Raw genomic sequence first — 10,677 nt, forward strand, 5'->3', positions numbered from 1 at the left:
CATCTCATGGAAATTTACTTTATTTTCCAACCCACCACAATGTTTTAAGATAACATGGCCAAGGGGATGCATTTTTACATTGTTGACTAATATGGTGGCTTTGGTAAGTAATAGAATTTCAATTGTGGGGAAAATTTTCAAAAAGCATAATCATTTCCCCTGTCACCTTCTATCTTTGAGATAATCAGAGTTAATATGAGACTCCAAAGACATTTTTTACATGGAAATTTTATAAGTTTATGTTTTGAAGCTAAAATGTGACTCAAATTACCTGAAAGCTAGGGAATCACAAAGGTAAGTGCAATTGTACTCAAGACATTTTGACATAAAAAAATTAATTTTACTGGCTGAAAATTCAAGAAGGAGGCTGGTTATTTTATAGGTAACACCTATATTTTAATGTCATCGTATGACTCACCAGTGGAGCCCATGGTTTCATTACTAACATGGCCTGAAAGTAAGAAAGGTGAATTTATAGAGTCAAGGCATACTCTGATTTCAGGTTTTCTGCTTGAATGGGCTCCAGCCTGAAAAAGGCTTCTACAAATATTCTAACATATGCCTATTTTTTGAAAACACAGGAAACACAGTTTAAATTGTTAGTGTTCTGACTGGTTGCTATCTAATCATACCTTGACATCCCCTCTATCACCAATAGTCCTTTGTTCACCATTAATTTTATATATCTACATTATATATTCCTTATATCCTATATTAGATGCTCCATAGTTCTTATATAACATAGTCTATATATTTTACACTATAAATATCAGAAATCTTATATCACACATTCTATATATCTTGTATGTCATATACCATAAATTTTATATTAAACAATTTCAAATTCTTTGATGCATAGAAGCAAAATATTTTCTGATTGTATCATTGTTCTGTACTTTTCTGTTCATTTCCATTTTTTATGTTGTTGAAGGACTGTAGACAAAGTGAAAGTTCATGGAGAATAGTTCTTCTATAGTGAATCAATTCTTCCTCATTTGAGAAACAGTATATAGGTCCTTACAATAGTGCTAAATAATATCTCTTATATTTATCTATAGTCCAAATAGAAGCATTGGAAATAATTTTCATATTTTTATAGGCTGTGTTAGAGAATTAATAAGTGTGTGATCATTAGAATCATGGACAAAGGAAAACCCAATTTTACTATCATAACAGATATCTGTAATTATTGTTATTTGTAAAATAAAGTGTTTTTTCTTTGTTTTCATTTTATTTTTTATTATTTATTTTTCCTCTTGTATATTATATCCCTACTCCAATTTCTGCTCCTCCTTTTCCCCAACCCTTGACCCATCCACTCCTCTTCAATTTCCTTCAGAAAATGTTAGGTAGGCTTCACAGGAAAATCAACCAAACCAGGCATATAAACTGCAATATGACTAGGAACTTCACTTCATATTAAAGATGGACATGGCAATTCATGGAAAGAAAAGGGTCTGAAAAGTAGGCAAAAGAGTAAGAGACAGCCCCATATTACAACTGTTAGGAGTCCTAAAACAAGATCAAGCTACACAACCATAACATATGGATAGAGGACCTAGGTCAGAGTCATGCAGGCTCCTTTATTACCAAGTCAGTCTAGACAAGTTCCTATGGGCTTAGGTTAGTTGATTCTGTGGGTTTTCTTGTGGTGCATTTTTCCTCTCTAGTTCCTATAATCCTTCCTCCTTCTCTTTCACAGGATTCTCTGAGCAATTATGTTTGACAGTAAATAGATAGGAGAGAGTGGACAGTCAGATCTTATTCCAGATTTTGAGTGGAACAGGTATGAGTTTCTCTTGACATTGGCTATTGGCTTGCTATAATCAGCCTTTTTTTATGTTTAGATATGTCCCTTGTATCCCTGATCTTTCCAAAATTTTATCATGGATTTTTGTCAAAGGCTTTTTCAGTATCTAAAGAGATAATCATGTGGGTTTTTGGTGGTTTGTTGGTGTATATGTGTGTGTGTGTGTGTGTGTGTGTGTGTGTGTGTGTGTGTGTGTGAATTTATATGGTGGATTACCTTAGCAACTTCTCATATGTGGAACCATCAATGTGGATGGTGGATCATGGTGGATGATTTTCTTGATGTGTTCTTAAATTCAGTTTGTGAGTATTTTATTCAATATTTTTGCATCAGGGTTCATGAGATATATTGGTCTGTAATTGCCTTTCATTGTTGAATCCTTGTGTGTTTTGAGCATCAGGGTGACTGTAGACTCATAAAATGAATTTGGCAATGTTCTTTCTGGTTTTATCTTGCACCACTTAAGTTTGGGTTTGTTGTGCATTCATTTTCATTGAATTCTAGAAAGCCTTAAACTTCCTTCTTTATTTCCAAAATTTTATCATGGATTTTGTCAAAGGCTTTTTCAGTATCTAAAGAGATAATCATGTGGGGTTTTGGTGGTTTCTCCCAGTGTCATAGAAGAAAATAGTTCAGTTTTATGAATTTGTAGACTTTCTATTTTTCTGTTGTTGAAATCTAGCTTTAATTCAAAGTTGTCTTATAAGATATAGATGTTTATCTTAGTATTCTTGTATCAGATTATATATTTGCTTTATTAATGTATGTATAGTCAGTTTTGGAGAAGGTTCTGTGAGATGCAGAGTAGGTTTTTTTATGTGCTTGGTAAATTGTTCTGTCTATTACTGTTAGGTCCATTTGAGTAACATCATTTGTTAGTACCACTATTTTTCTGTTTAGTTTTTGTCTTAATGACCTGTCTTTCAGAAAGAATCAGGAATTAAAGTCTACTACTATTATTTTATGGGGTTCCATGCATTTTTAAGATTTAATAATGTTTCTTTTACAAATGTGGATGTCCTTGCATTTAGACATCATCATGATTAATTTTTCCTTTGATGAGTGTGAACTATCCTTCCCTGTCTCTTTTGATTAATTTTGATTGGAAGTCGATTTTGTTAGATATTACAAGAATTATACCAGCTTGATACTTAGATCTTTTGCTAGGAAAATCTTTTTCTAAATGTTTACTCTATGGTAGTGTCTATCTTTGATATTGAAGTATGTTTCTTTTATGCAGTAGAAGGGTGCATCTTATTCCTGCATTCACTCTCTTAGCCTGTATCTTTTTATTAGAGAATTGAGTTAACTGATTTTGGGGTATATTAATGACCATTAATTGTTATTTAATGTTAGTTGTTATTGTTGTTATGTGTTTGTGTTTATGTATGTTCCTCACTTTTATTGGTTTTGCTTGTGTGAAATTATTTCCTGTATTATCTTGGGTGCTGTTTTCTTTCTTGTCTTGGAGATTTTCTTTTAGAACATTCATAGGGCTTTATTTGAGAATAGATGTTGATTTAATTTTACTTTTTCATGGAAAATATTGGGGGTTTTTTGTTTCTAAAAGTATTCAAATGTATTCTGGGTATAGTAGTCTGAGCTGCCATTTGCAGTCTCTTATACTCTTAAAGACATCAGTCCAAACCCTGGCAGATTTTAGAATCTGTGGAAAAGTTGAATATACTTCTAATAGTTTACTTGGCTCTTTTCCTTTGAAATTTTTAATATTCTTTCTTTGGTTTGTATATTTAGTGTCTTGAGTATTATTAGGTGGTAGGTCTTTCTTTTCTGGTCCACTCTTCTTGTGCCTTTATAGACATGTCCTTAAGTTTGGAAAATTCTTTTCTATGATTTTGTTGAAATTATTTTCTGGGCCTTAAAACTTGTCCTTTTTTTTTTTTAAGTTTGTTCTTTTCTTTAGGTGTAGTCCCATATCTGTGATGTTTTATGTCAGGAACATTTTAGATTTAATATTATTGTGATCGTGCTACCAGTTTTTTTCTATCATATCATCTATACCTGAGACCATTCTCTGTGGAGATACTTATATCTGTAGTTACTGTTTGATTAACTAGCTTTTTTCTTCTCTAAGATTTCATTCCCCTAGTTTGTGTTTTCTTTGTTGCTTCCATTTTTTCAGGTCTTGAACATTTTTATTCATTTGCTTCACTGGTTTATATGATTTGTCTTTGCTTTCTTAAAGAGATTAATTTGTTTCTTCTGACTGTTTGTATTTTCCTGAATTTCTCTAAGTGATCTAGTCAATTCCTCTTTAAAATCCTCTATTATCTTTATAAAGATGTATTTAAGGTTGTTTTTTTGTACATCAGCCATGTTAGAATATATTAAGGTTGTTGTTGTAGGATAGTTGGGCTTTCGATCTTCCATATTGCCCTGGCTATTTTTGATTGTGTCCTTATACTGACCTCTAGGCATCATGGTTTGGGATGAATGTAAATCTAGGAGCCAATTTTTAGTTCATTTTGTTAGATGGGTGTTTTTTCCCTTGTTTTATTGATTGAGTTCATTATGTTTGTTTTTTGTTTTGTTTGTTTGTTTTTTGAGATTGTTTGTTTGTTTGTTTCCCCCACCCTTTTTGTCTTTTTATTTCTGGAGGCAGGCATGAGTTGTGGGCCAGCAGGGCATCTAAATCAAAGTTGGGAGCTAAACTTCTTGTAGTTAGGGAGGCTTTTGATACACCAATGGATCTCTGTCCTGACTGGCATGCTGTGCACTTGTGAAGTGAGTATACACTAACTGGCTCACTGTAATGGGAGAGTGTCTGCAATTTGAATCTTTTAGCTCTTTTAAAGTGTGGAAGAGTTCAGATGGCAGGTTTTTACCTGTTCTGGCTGGTATGGCCTATACCTGAGCAGTAGATGTCTGAATGACCAAATAGATAGATTCTTATACTTAATGAATAAAAATGATCTTGAGAAGAGACATTTTCAAATTGTTTGGATAACATTTCTCTATTCCAGTAGGAATTATAAGAGGTAATAGGTCAGACATAAATGCAGTTTAATTTTTTTGCCAAAATTATCCCAAATAATTGTTAAACAAACCCAATAAAAGATAAGAGAATAGTATTATTATCAATGTAAATTAAAAAATTAAGATATGGAGTCATGAGACAATAAGTAAGTATAAGATCACAGATAATTTTAAGGCTGATATTGGGATCAAACCATAAGTGCTAACCTGAGCTTCTGTCTTTCTTGAGTTCTTATCAAAGCACTGTCTTCTACACCTATCCTAGCTCAGAAGAAATAGTTCTAATTTGCAAAATTGTTCAGTGCTTTCTTTGTTGGTCAGTAAGGGTCCCTGTGCTAACCTACTTACAGCAGCCACTCACTGACAACAAGATCACTGACTTTACTAAACGACTTTTGCTAATAAATGATAAACACACATGTGCAATCCCCAAACTGATCTATATAACTCCACAATATTTGAGAAACAAAAGCAAAGAGCTCTATAAATCCTATCATTTTATTAGATTAAGAAATTCATATACTTGGCACATAAAGCAGATGCTTGTTTTAGACACTACTCATGGTAATAATGACTTAAATATATGTCCCCCAAACAAAACCAATCAATAATTATATTTATGTTCTTAGTTAATATGTATTCTTTTAGCGTCAGGGTCTTTCTAACTCCCACTTTTTCTAGGATCTTTTTATCAAAAAAGTTTAAGTTTAAAGCTCTTGTGAGGAAGTCCTGCAGCAAACAGAAGCTGTGAGAAGATCAGAGATACCTTTATAAGACACTATTAGGCAAAGTTTTTCTATAAGGATTCTCATTGCGGAGTTCGAATGCTTTTCCCTACGTACTTTGTACATGCGCGACTGCTTTTCCCTTCTTCCTCCTCTTCCACTGGCATCCATGGTTCATTGAGCCACCTTCAGCACTGCAGAGAAATTCTGAAGTTCAAAAGGGCCACCACTAGGCAAGGCTGAGGGGAGTCGCTGCAGTAGCAACCTGAGATGGGTGATGCTGATAATTCTGAAAAGCGTGTAAATGAAGAAAATGGAGAAGTATCAGCAGACCAGTCTCAAAATAAACAAGGTCCACCGTCGTCACAAAAACAAAGAAACAAACAAAAACATAAAAAACAGAAGTAAACATGAGAAACATAAACACTCCTCGGAAGAAGATAGGGATAAAAAACACAAACATAAGCATCAGCATAAGAAATACAAAAGAAAAGAAGTTATCGATGCTTCTGATGAAAAAGGCTTGTCCCCTGCAAAAAGAATTAAACTTTATGATTTAGCTTTGCTGGAAGACTTGGAAAAACATGGAGCCTTGATTAAAGCTGAACTTGATAATGAGTTAATGGAGGGAACAGTCCTATCTGTAATGGGGCTCATTTTGCAAGGCTATAAGTCTGGCTCTGAAGAATGAGAGATTCACGAAAAGGCAATGTAACTGTTCCAACGTCTTGCCAGCAAGAACTTACTCGGACAACCAGATCCTTCTGCAGCACAGCTTTATTGTAACAGCTTGATGAGGAAGACCCCAAGCTCCAAAATGGTGCTCCTTTTATACCCCTTAAGGTGGCGTGTCTGCTAATGATTGGCTGCTTGCTCATCACATCACTATGACGCCCCAGGATGGGCTGTGACTTGGCACGAATTCACTCTTGCACATGTGTACACTGCCGGTTCTTTAAGTGGCACAAGGCACTGCGGAAGCCGACGCCATCTTGTAATGGCGGTTGCTCATGGCTCTCCACAAGGCAAGAAATGGAAATAGGTTACATACCAGGTCTTCAGGTACACTGTGAAATCTTGAAATTACAGACAACAAAAATGGTGTAAAAGAAAGAAAATCAAGAAGAGGGAAGTCCAACCTGTGGATACTTAATTCCTTCTTAGAATAGGGAACAAAATACCCATGAAAGGAGTTACAGAGACAAAGTTTGGAGCTAAGACAAAAGGATGGACTATCCAGAGACTATCCTACCAGGGGATCCATCCCATAATCAGCCATCAAACCCAGACACTATTGCATATGCCAGCAAGATTTTGCTGAAGGGACCCTGATACAGCTGTCTTGTATGAAGCTATGCCAGTGCCTGGCAAATACAGAAGTGGATGCTCACAGTTATCTATAGGATGAAACACAGAGCCCCCAATGGAGGAGCTAGAGAAAGTACCCAAGGAGCTAAAGGGGTCTGCAACCCTGTAGGTGGAACAACAATATGAACTAATCAGTACTCCTAGAGCTCGTGTTTCTAGCTGCATATGTAGCAGAAGATGGCCTAGTCGGCCATCATTGGGAAGAGAGGCCCCTTGGTATTGCAAACTTTATATGTTACAATATAGGGGAACGCCAGGGCCAAGAAGTGGCAGTGGGTAGGTAGGGGATCAGGGCAGGGGGGGGGTATAGGGACCTTTTGCGATAGCATTTGAAATGTCAATAAAGAAAATATCTAATAAAAATAAATAAATAAAGGGAAAAAAGAACAGGAAGAAAGAAAGAAAGAAAGAAAGAAAGAAAGAAAGAAAGAAAGAAAGAAAGAAAGAAAGAAAGAAAGAAAAATAAAGTTTTCTGAGGAACTGCCAAACTGATTTGTTGTGGTTAGTGAATCCAAAACAATTTTAAAGTTTTGCAATTTTTGGATCAGCTTCACATGTTGCAGATAATGACATAATGCCTTATCTTGTCAATAGATTTTATCATGCTCTGGAGATCACTGCAAGTAAAAGCTGTGACTATGGTATTGATATGTGGACTGTAGGTGCTGCCTTATATGAACTCTACTGGAAAAAAAAAAAAAACCTTTATTTTCTGGCAAAACTAATAACCATATCTTGAAGGTCACCATGGACCTTAAAGGAAAAATTCAAAATAAGATGATCTGGAAAGATGTATTCAAAGATCAACATTTTGAACAAAATCTGAACTTCATGTACATAGAGGATGATAAAATAACAGGGATGGAGAAAGTTGCTGTCATGAGCACCATTAATCTAACTAAAGACCTGTTGGATGACTTGCTGGGGTGCCAGTGACATACTGAAGATCAATGTAAAAAATTCCACCAGCTAAAGGACTTGTTGGACAAGATCATAATGTTGGACCCAGCTAAGTGAATTAGCATCAACCAGACCCTGCAGCATGTATTCATCCAGGAAAAATTTAAATGAGATAAAGAAACTCCAAGGGTTTGAGTAATTAACTACAAAGACAAGAAATTTCACAGCAATTTATTGTTAATTCATATAAACTTATAAATACTTCTGCAGCAAATTTGAGGAAGCATGATATATTTGAATTAACTCCAACGGTGATATTTCTTTTAGAAATGTTAATCTGTTTTGTGTCTTACGTGAAATTTCACTGTAGAATTATTTTAATTGCCAAGACTGCACAGAATTACAGTGCTAATGTATATGGTTGCAGTTCACATAAAAGACAAAAAGCATCTGTTATTAGTGGCAATACTGGGTGGTTGATTTGTTTTTAGCAGAATTGGCTTCAGTGGAAAGAGAGGCCCATTGGTCTTGCAAACTTTATATGCCCCAGTACAGGGGAACGCCAGGGCCAAAAAGTGGGAGTGGGTGGATAGGGGAGTGGGGGGGGGAGGGTATGGGTGACTTTTGGGATAGCATTGGAAATGTAATTGAGGAAAATACCTAATAAAAATATTAAAAATTAAATAAATAAAAATAAATAAAATGTTAAGGCCTACTTCTGAAAGTCCTCATATTTAAAAGATAGACAAAATAGTGAGATTTTTAACTATTTGTATGTCATTTTGAAAGTGTACTGCTTTATGATAAAAGTGTTTTTTATTTGTTCATTNTTTGCCTTATTTGTGATTATGTTGTCTTTCAATACAGGCATGGCATAAATCTTCCACTCTTGAGCAAAGCAGATAGTTTTTAAAAATGGTAATTGCTTCTTTACCTTTTGTTTCTTTTGTAAATGAAGCTTTTCATTCACAATGTGACGTTAGAGTGTTGTCTATTNCATGAACAGTTGACACTCACTTACTGTAATGAGAAGATTGTTCTGCATGGGAAGTGGACCATGAAGATATCTGCATGTTCTCAGTATGCATCACTAGATAAAAAAAGTCTTTTGTGAGCAAGGGAAAAAAAGACATTATTAGTTGCTATTTTCTGGCATAAATTACAACCCTATCCATGTATTTTAAAATTCAAATATTTAGGACAAAAATTTATAATGATGCCTGGACTAAATTACACACACAAGTCTGAAGACAGTGTAGTTCTCCTTTGTGTCAGAAGAGTTTCTGAATAAAATGAGTCGCTCTGACATTGTATTGGAAGGACTACAGTATTTTTTTTTCTTCACAGGACATAAATACCATTAGACCAATGAGATAATATTTAACAAGTACCATTGTTACTTGACATTTATGTAACTGTGTGTATTCCTATCAATTTTCAGGGATGGTTTAGTACCCTTCACATCTATCAATAGATTTTTGACAACTGCAATGTCACAAGGAATATCTCATCCAATGATTCAGAAGCTAGAGAGAAAATACAGACATGTGTCAAGCTACAAGAAGACATGTGCTCATAGGCCAGATGGTCCATAGGGAAAACAGAGTGAGAGGAAGTTGTGCTGACTGTACATGGGAACAGACAGAGGTGCCATCAGTGTCAACTTGAAACACTGAAGATTTGGAGAATAGAGATAAAAACAGAATGCTATCTCTGAACCATGGACTAATAATAAGAAAAAGATTTTAGGTATGTTCTTATTTCATGATTTCTTTTTACATTAAGAACTCTGTAGCTCTCAAAACCTGTGTAGCTTACATGAATACACATTATCTCTGCCATGAAATATGATAGGAAAAGTGAGAAGCCAATTAGTACAGATGCATGGATTGTATTGGGGGAATAGTACTCTATCAATGTAAGGTAAATGATATAGATAATATTGGTTAGAAAACTAAGATTGGACTGTTTCTAAAATGTTGCACTGAAAATTTAAAATTCAACAAAAAGGATTAGATATATGCGTTTTGTTCTTACAAAGAACTTAATGTTTTCTGATAATTGTAATACAAATAAACTGAAAATTGCTAAGGATAGCCATGGGTTTTGAGATGTGAATGTTAACTAAGAAAAAAGAAGTACGAGAAGGAGGCAGAGGAAGTGGTAGCAAACAAGTGAAAACTTGAACTTTTAGTGATATGGATAAGAAATCATATAAAATAATCTTAATGTGGTACCATCTTATTGCTAGTGACTACTAGTTTCATTTTTAATTATTTAATTGTATAGAGGGACATATGGAATATTTGTAGAGACGTAGAGTATTAGCTGTTGGGAATACATTTTTTTATGGTTCTGATAGACAATTTAAGTATGGGATGAGACTAAGAGACTATGGCCATGGCTTGGTAGTGACTGATGACAGTACTCTGTATCAACTCTTCTGAAATACGCCTGAAGTTAAAATAACAAATTAATATGCACAACTGAACATGTACTTACTCCAACATGAAATATCACATAAAAATAATGTGATGTCTCATAAAAACATGTCTGTCTTTAGGAATTGCATGGTCTTAGTAATGATTTGAAGGGGTAGCACCCTGTATCTCCAATAATATCTGTGTCAGGATTGATTCAGCTCACTATAAACCAGGCAGAAATATCCTGCAGAAGGAAACTATGAAGCCTCTACCATTTTTCTGCACATAAGTTCTTATGTATATTTCAATATTCAAAATAAGCTGAAATAAAAACTGTTTGGCCTTATTATTTTTTGAAACTATGTTTAGTATTTCAATTCATTTTTTGAGAGTGTAATACAATATATATGGTCATATTCTTTCTCTTTCTTCAATTTCTCTCAGATGCTTCCTT

The 10,677-nt window shown here is 34.5% G+C and overlaps 1 pseudogene; it reads left to right on the top strand.

The window, feature by feature from the left end:
• LOC110293338 overlaps positions 1–7,971 on the top strand; it is a 116,400-nt pseudogene extending 108,429 nt beyond the window's left edge.
• Positions 7,972–10,677: the final 2,706 nt, after the last annotated feature.

The sequence above is a fragment of the Mus caroli genome, chromosome 4, assembly GCF_900094665.2.
Source record: "Mus caroli chromosome 4, CAROLI_EIJ_v1.1, whole genome shotgun sequence".
NCBI classification, from domain to species: Eukaryota; Metazoa; Chordata; class Mammalia; order Rodentia; family Muridae; genus Mus; species Mus caroli.